The following is an 8,765-nucleotide window of genomic DNA, read 5'->3' as shown; positions in this document are numbered from 1 at the left end:
AGTATCTCGTCCCCCCCATCTCTGCCCCCAGTATCTCGTCCCCCCCATCTCTGCCTCCAGTATCTTGTCCCCCACATCTCTGCCCCCAGTATCTTGTCCCCCCATCTCTCCCCTAGTATCTTGTCCCCCAATCTTGTCCCCTCCCATCTCTGCCCCCAGTATCTTGTCCCCATTTCTGCCCCCAGTATCTCGTCCCCCCCCATCTCTGCCTCCAGTATCTTGTCCCCCCATTTCTTCCCCCAGTATCTCGTCCCCCCCATCTCTGCCTCCAGTATCTCGTCCCCCCATCTCTCCCCTAGTATCTTGTCCCCCAATCTTGTCCCCTAGTATCTTGTCCCCCAATCTTGTCCCCCCATCTCTCCCCTAGTATCTTGTCCCCCAATCTTGTCCCCCATCTCTCCCCCCAGTATCTCGCCCCCACCATCTCGCCCCCATTTTGTCCCCCCATCTCCCCCAGTATCTTGTCCCCCCCATCTCTCCCCTAGTATCTTGTCCCCCAATCTTGTCCCCTCCCATCTCTGCCCCCAGTATCTTGTCCCCATTTCTGCCCCCAGTATCTCGTCCCCCCCCATCTCTGCCTCCAGTATCTTGTCCCCCCCCATCTCTGCCTCCAGTATCTTGTCCCCCATCTCTCCCCCAGTATCTTATCCCCCCCATCTCTGCCCCCAGTATCTTGTCCCCCCATCTCTGCCCCCAGTATCTTGTCCTCCCCGATCTCTGCCCCCAGTATCTTGTCCCCCAATCTTGTCCCCTCCCATCTCTGCCCACAGTATCTTGTCCCCTCCCATCTCTGCCCCCAGTATCTCGTCCCCCCATCTCTGCCCCCAGTATCTCGTCCCCCCATCTCTGCCCCCAGTATCTCGTCCCCCCATCTCTGCCCCTAGTATCTTGTCCCCCATCTCTTCCCCCAGTATCTTGTCCCCCTTATCTCTGCCCCCAGTATCTCGTCCCCCTTATCTCTGCCCCCAGTATCTCGTCCCCCCCATCTCTGCCCCCAGTATCTCGTCCCCCCCATCTCTGCCCCTAGTATCTTGTCCCCCATCTCTTCCCCCAGTATCTTGTCCCCCTTATCTCTGCCCCCAGTATCTTGTCCCCCCATCTCTGCGCCCAGTATCTTGTCCCCCAATCTTGTCCCCCCATCTCTGCGCCCAGTATCTTGTCCCCCAATCTTGTCCCCTCCCATCTCTTCCCCCAGTATCTTGTCCCCCCATCTCTTCCCCCAGTATCTTGTCCCCCCATCTCTGCCCCCAGCATCTTGTCCCCCCCATCTCTGCCCCCAGCATCTTGTCCCCCCCATCTCTGCCCCCAGCATCTTGTCCCCCCCATCTCTGCCCCCAGCATCTTGTCCCCCCCATCTCTGCCCCCAGCATCTTGTCCCCCCCCATCTCTGCCCCCAGCATCTTGTCCCCCCCATCTCTGCCCCCAGCATCTTGTCCCCCCCATCTCTGCCCCCAGCATCTTGTCCCCCCCATCTCTGCCCCCAGCATCTTGTCCCCCCCATCTCTGCCCCCAGCATCTTGTCCCCCCATCTCTGCCCCCAGTATCTCGTCCCCCTTATCTCTGCCCCCAGTATCTCGTCCCCCCCATCTCTGCCCCCAGTATCTCGTCCCCCCATCTCTCCCCTAGTATCTTGTCCCCCAATCTTGTCCCCCCATCTCTGCCCCCAGCATCTTGTCCCCTCATCTCTGCCCCCAGTATCTCGTCCCCCTTATCTCTGCCCCCAGTATCTCGTCCCCCCCATCTCTGCCCCCAGTATCTCGTCCCCCCATCTCTCCCCTAGTATCTTGTCCCCCAATCTTGTCCCCTCCCATCTCTGCCCCCAGTATCTCGTCCCCATTTCTGCCCCCAGTATCTCGTCCCCATTTCTGCCCCCAGTATCTCGTCCCCCCCCATCTCTGCCTCCAGTATCTTGTCCCCATTTCTGCCCCCAGTATCTCGTCCCCCCCATCTCTGCCTCCAGTATCTTGTCCCCCCATCTCTCCCCTAGTATCTTGTCCCCCAATCTTGTCCCCTCCCATCTTTGCCCCCAGTATCTTGTCCCCATTTCTGCCCCCAGTATCTCGTCCCCCCCATCTCTGCCTCCAGTATCTTGTCCCCCCATCTCTCCCCTAGTATCTTGTCCCCCAATCTTGTCCCCCCATCTCTCCACTAGTATCTTGTCCCCCAATCTTGTCCCCCATCTCTCCCCCCAGTATCTCGCCCCCACCATCTCGCCCCCATTTTGTCCCCCCATCTCTCCCCCAGTATCTTGTCCCCCCCATCTCTCCCCTAGTATCTTGTCCCCCAATCTTGTCCCCTCCCATCTCTGCCCCCAGTATCTTGTCCCCATTTCTGCCCCCAGTATCTCGTCCCCCCATCTCTGCCTCCAGTATCTTGTCCCCCCATCTCTCCCCTAGTATCTTGTCCCCCAATCTTGTCCCCCCCCATCTCTGCCTCCAGTATCTTGTCCCCCCATCTCTGCCTACAGTATCTTGTCCCCCCATCTCTCCCCTAGTATCTTGTCCCCCCATCTCTGCCCCCAGTATCTTGTCCCCCCCATCTCTGCCCCCAGTATCTTGTCCCCCCCATCTCTCCCCTAGTATCTTGTCCCCCCAATCTCTGCCTCCAGTATCTTGTCCCCCCCATCTCTGCCTCCAGTATCTTGTCCCCCCCATCTCTCCCCTAGTATCTCGTCCCCCCCCATCTCTCCCCCCAGTATCTCGTCCCCCCATCTCTGCCCCCAGTATCTCGTCCCCCCATCTCTGCCCCCAGTATCTCGTCCCCACCATCTCGGCCCCCCATCTTGCCCCCATTTTGTCCCCCCATCTCTTCCCCAGTATCTTGTCCCCATTTCTGCCCCCAGTATCTTGTCCCCCCATCTCTGCCTCCAGTATCTTGTCCCCCCATCTCTCCCCCAGTATCTTGTCCCCCCATCTCTGCCTCCAGTATCTTGTCCCCCCATCTCTGCCTCCAGTATCTTGTCCCCCCATCTCTCCCCCAGTATCTTGTCCCCCCATGTCTGCCCCCAGTATCTTGTCCCCCCATCTTGTCCCCTCCCATCTCTGCCCCCAGTATCTTGTCCCCCCATCTCTCCCCCAGTATCTTGTCCCCCCCATCTCTGCCTCCAGTATCTTGTCCCCCACATCTCTGCCCCCAGTATCTTGTCCCCCCATCTCTCCCCTAGTATCTTGTCCCCCAATCTTGTCCCCTCCCATCTCTGCCCCCAGTATCTTGTCCCCATTTCTGCCCCCAGTATCTCGTCCCCCCCATCTCTGCCCCCAGTATCTTGTCCCCCCATCTCTGCCCCCAGCTTCATGTCCCTCCATCTCTGCCCCCAGTATCTTGTCCCCCCCATCTCTGCCTCCAGTATCTTGTCCCCCCCATCTCTGCCTCCAGTATCTTGTCCCCCCCATCTCTTTCTACAGTATCTTGTCCCCCTTATCTCTGCCCCCAGTATCTTGTCCCCCCCATCTCTGCCTCCAGTATCTTGTCCCCCCATCTCTCCCCCAGTATCTTGTCCCCCCATGTCTGCCCCCAGTATCTTGTCCCCCCCATCTCTCCCCTAGTATCTTGTCCCCCCATCTCTGCCCCCAGTATCTCGTCCCCCCATCTCTGCCCCCAGTATCTCGTCCCCCCATCTCTGCCCCCAGTATCTCGTCCCCCCATCTCTGCCCCTAGTATCTTGTCCCCCATCTCTTCCCCCAGTATCTTGTCCCCCCATCTCTCCCCTAGTATCTTGTCCCCCAATCTTGTCCCCTCCCATCTCTTCCCCCAGTATCTTGTCCCCCCATCTCTGCCCCCAGTATCTTGTCCCCCCATCTCTCCCCTAGTATCTTGTCCCCCCATCTCTGCCCCCAGTATCTTGTCCCCCCATCTCTGCCCCCAGTATCTTGTCCCCCCATCTCTCCCCTAGTATCTTGTCCCCCAATCTTGTCCCCCCATGTCTGCCCCCAGTATCTTGTCCCCCCATCTCTGCCCCCAGTATCTTGTCCCCCCATCTCTCCCCTAGTATCTTGTCCCCCCATCTCTGCCCCCAGTATCTTGTCCCCCCATCTCTCCCCTAGTATCTTGTCCCCCAATCTTGTCCCCCCATGTCTGCCCCCAGTATCTTGTCCCCCTTATCTCTGCCCCCAGTATCTCGTCCCCACCATCTCTGCCCCGCCATCTTGCCCCCAGTATCTCGTCCCCCCCCATCTCTGCCTCCAGTATCTTGTCCCCCCCATCTCTGCCCCCAGTATCTTGCCCCCCCCCATCTCGATCCCCCTGTCTCGGTCCCCCCATCTCTGCCCCCATTTTGTCCCCCCCATCTCTTCCCCAGTATCTTGTCCCCATTTCTGCCCCCAGTATCTCGTCCCCCCCATCTCTGCCTCCAGTATCTTGTCCCCCCATCTCTCCCCCAGTATCTTGTCCCCCCCATCTCTGCCTCCAGTATCTTGTCCCCCCATCTCTGCCTCCAGTATCTTGTCCCCCCATCTCTGCCCCCAGTATCTTGTCCCCCCATCTCTCCCCTAGTATCTTGTCCCCCCATCTCTGCGCCCAGTATCTTGTCCCCCAATCTTGTCCCCTCCCATCTCTTCCCCCAGTATCTTGTCCCCCCATCTCTGCCCCCAGTATCTTGTCCCCCCATCTCTCCCCTAGTATCTTGTCCCCCCATCTCTGCCCCCAGTATCTTGTCCCCCCATCTCTGCCCCCAGTATCTTGTCCCCCCATCTCTCCCCTAGTATCTTGTCCCCCAATCTTGTCCCCCCATGTCTGCCCCCAGTATCTTGTCCCCCCATCTCTGCCCCCAGTATCTTGTCCCCCCATCTCTCCCCTAGTATCTTGTCCCCCCATCTCTGCCCCCAGTATCTTGTCCCCCCATCTCTCCCCTAGTATCTTGTCCCCCAATCTTGTCCCCCCATGTCTGCCCCCAGTATCTTGTCCCCCCATCTCTGCCCCCAGTATCTTGTCCCCCCATGTCTGCCCCCAGTATCTCGTCCCCCCATCTCTGCCCCCAGTATCTCGTCCCCCCATCTCTGCCCCCAGTATCTCGTCCCCCCATCTCTGCCCCCAGTATCTCGTCCCCCCATCTCTGCCCCCAGTATCTCGTCCCCCAATCTTGTCCCCCCATCTCTGCCCCCAGTATCTTGTCCCCCCATCTCTCCCCTAGTATCTTGTTCCCCAATCTTGTCCCCCCATGTCTGCCCCCAGTATCTTGTCCCCCCATCTCTGCCCCCAGTATCTTGTCCCCCCATGTCTGCCCCCAGTATCTTGTCCCCCCATCTCTGCCCCCAGTATCTCGTCCCCCCATCTCTGCCCCCAGTATCTCGTCCCCCCATCTCTGCCCCCAGTATCTCGTCCCCCCATCTCTGCCCCCAGTATCTCGTCCCCCCATCTCTGCCCCTAGTATCTCGTCCCCCAATCTTGTCCCCTCCCATCTCTGCCCCCAGTATCTTGTCCCCTCATCTCTGCCCCCAGTATCTTGTCCCCCCATCTCTCCCCTAGTATCTTGTCCCCCCATCTCTGCCCCCAGTATCTTGTCCCCTCATCTCTGCCCCCAGTATCTTGTCCCCCTTATCTCTGCCCCCAGTATCTCGTCCCCCCCATCTCTGCCCCCAGTATCTCGTCCCCCCCATCTCTGCCTCCAGTATCTTGTCCCCCACATCTCTGCCCCCAGTATCTTGTCCCCCCATCTCTCCCCTAGTATCTTGTCCCCCAATCTTGTCCCCTCCCATCTCTGCCCCCAGTATCTCGTCCCCATTTCTGCCCCCAGTATCTCGTCCCCATTTCTGCCCCCAGTATCTCGTCCCCCCATTTCTGCCCCCAGTATCTCGTCCCCCCCATCTCTGCCTCCAGTATCTTGTCCCCCCATCTCTCCCCTAGTATCTTGTCCCCCAATCTTGTCCCCTCCCATCTCTGCCCCCAGTATCTTGTCCCCATTTCTGCCCCCAGTATCTCGTCCCCCCATCTCTGCCTCCAGTATCTTGTCCCCCCATCTCTCCCCTAGTATCTTGTCCCCCCATCTCTCCCCCCAGTATCTCGCCCCCACCATCTCGCCCCCATTTTGTCCCCCAATCTCTCCCCCAGTATCTTGTCCCCCCCATCTCTCCCCTAGTATCTTGTCCCCCAATCTTGTCCCCTCCCATCTCTGCCCCCAGTATCTTGTCCCCATTTCTGCCCCCAGTATCTTGTCCCCATTTCTGCCCCCAGTATCTCGTCCCCCCCATCTCTGCCTCCAGTATCTTGTCCCCCCATCTCTCCCCTAGTATCTTGTCCCCCAATCTTGTCCCCCCCCATCTCTGCCTCCAGTATCTTGTCCCCCCCCATCTCTGCCTCCAGTATCTTGTCCCCCCATCTCTCCCCTAGTATCTTGTCCCCCCATCTCTCCCCTAGTATCTTGTCCCCCATCTCTCCCCTAGTATCTTGTCCCCCCATCTCTGCCCCCAGTATCTTGTCCCCCCCATCTCTCCCCTAGTATCTTGTCCCCCCCATCTCTGCCTCCAGTATCTTGTCCCCCCCATCTCTGCCTCCAGTATCTTGTCCCCCCCATCTCTGCCTCCAGTATCTCGTCCCCCCATCTCTCCCCTAGTATCTCGTCCCCCCATCTCTGCCCCCAGTATCTCGTCCCCACCATCTCTGCCCCGCCATCTTGCCCCCATTTTGTCCCCCCATCTCTTCCCCAGTATCTTGTCCCCATTTCTGCCTCCAGTATCTTGTCCCCCCATCTCTGCCTCCAGTATCTTGTCCCCCCATCTCTGCCTCCAGTATCTTGTCCCCCCCATCTCTGTCTACAGTATCTTGTCCCCCTTATCTCTGCCCCCAGTATCTCGTCCCCACCATCTCTGCCCCGCCATCTTGCCCCCAGTATCTCGTCCCCCCCCATCTCTGCCTCCAGTATCTTGTCCCCCCCATCTCTGCCCCCAGTATCTTGCCCCCCCCCCATCTCGATCCCCCTGTCTCGGTCCCCCCATCTCTGCCCCCATTTTGTCCCCCCCATCTCTTCCCCAGTATCTTGTCCCCATTTCTGCCCCCAGTATCTCGTCCCCCCCATCTCTGCCTCCAGTATCTTGTCCCCCCATCTCTCCCCCAGTATCTTGTCCCCCCCATCTCTGCCTCCAGTATCTTGTCCCCCCATCTCTGCCTCCAGTATCTTGTCCCCCCATCTCTCCCCCAGTATCTTGTCCCCCCATGTCTGCCCCCAGTATCTTGTCCCCCCATCTCTGCCCCCAGCTTCATGTCCCCCATCTCTGCCCCCAGCTTCATGTCCCTCCATCTCTGCCCCCAGTATCTTGTCCCCCCCATCTCTGCCTCCAGTATCTTGTCCCCCCCATCTCTGCCTCCAGTATCTTGTCCCCCCCATCTCTGTCTACAGTATCTTGTCCCCCTTATCTCTGCCCCCAGTATCTTGTCCCCCCCATCTCTGCCTCCAGTATCTTGTCCCCCCATCTCTCCCCTAGTATCTTGTCCCCCAATCTTGTCCCCCCCATCTCTGTCTACAGTATCTTGTCCCCCTTATCTCTGCCCCCAGTATCTCGTCCCCACCATCTCTGCCCCGCCATCTTGCCCCCAGTATCTCGTCCCCCCCCATCTCTGCCTCCAGTATCTTGTCCCCCCCATCTCTGCCCCCAGTATCTTGCCCCCCCCCATCTCGATCCCCCTGTCTCGGTCCCCCCATCTCTGCCCCCATTTTGTCCCCCCCATCTCTTCCCCAGTATCTTGTCCCCATTTCTGCCCCCAGTATCTCGTCCCCATTTCTGCCCCCAGTATCTCGTCCCCCCCATCTCTGCCTCCAGTATCTTGTCCCCCCATCTCTCCCCCAGTATCTTGTCCCCCCCATCTCTGCCCCCAGTATCTTGTCCCCCCATCTCTGCCCCCAGTATCTTGTCCTCCCGATCTCTGCCCCCAGTATCTTGTCCTCCCGATCTCTGCCCCCAGTATCTTGTCCCCCAATCTTGTCCCCTCCCATCTCTGCCCACAGTATCTTGTCCCCTCCCATCTCTGCCCCCAGTATCTCGTCCCCCCATCTCTGCCCCCAGTATCTCGTCCCCCCATCTCTGCCCCCAGTATCTCGTCCCCCCATCTCTGCCCCTAGTATCTCGTCCCCCATCTCTTCCCCCAGTATCTTGTCCCCCTTATCTCTGCCCCCAGTATCTTGTCCCCCTTATCTCTGCCTCCAGTATCTTGTCCCCCCCATCTCTGCCTCCAGTATCTTGTCCCCCCATCTCTGCCCCCAGCATCTTGTCCCCCCATCTCTGCCCCCAGCATCTTGTCCCCCCCATCTCTGCCCCCAGCATCTTGTCCCCCCCATCTCTGCCCCCAGCATCTTGTCCCCCCCATCTCTGCCCCCAGCATCTTGTCCCCCCCATCTCTGCCCCCAGCATCTTGTCCCCCCATCTCTGCCTCCAGTATCTTGTCCCCCCATCTCTCCCCTAGTATCTTGTCCCCCAATTTTGTCCCCCCCCCATCTCTGCCTCCAGTATCTTGTCCCCCCCATCTCTGTCTACAGTATCTTGTCCCCCTTATCTCTGCCCCCAGTATCTCGTCCCCACCATCTCTGCCCCGCCATCTTGCCCCCAGTATCTCGTCCCCCCCCATCTCTGCCTCCAGTATCTTGTCCCCCCCATCTCTGCCTCCAGTATCTTGTCCCCCCATCTCTGCCTCCAGTATCTTGTCCCCCCATCTCTCCCCCAGTATCTTGTCCCCCCATGTCTGCCCCCAGTATCTTGTCCCCCCATCTCTGCCCCCAGCTTCATGTCCCCCATCTCTGCCCCCAGCTTCATGTCCCTCCATCTCTGCCCCCAGTATCT

This window comes from Leptodactylus fuscus, chromosome 7 (genome assembly GCF_031893055.1).
Source record: "Leptodactylus fuscus isolate aLepFus1 chromosome 7, aLepFus1.hap2, whole genome shotgun sequence".
Lineage (NCBI taxonomy): Eukaryota > Metazoa > Chordata > Amphibia > Anura > Leptodactylidae > Leptodactylus > Leptodactylus fuscus.
Note: the sequence above shows the minus strand (reverse complement) of the source record.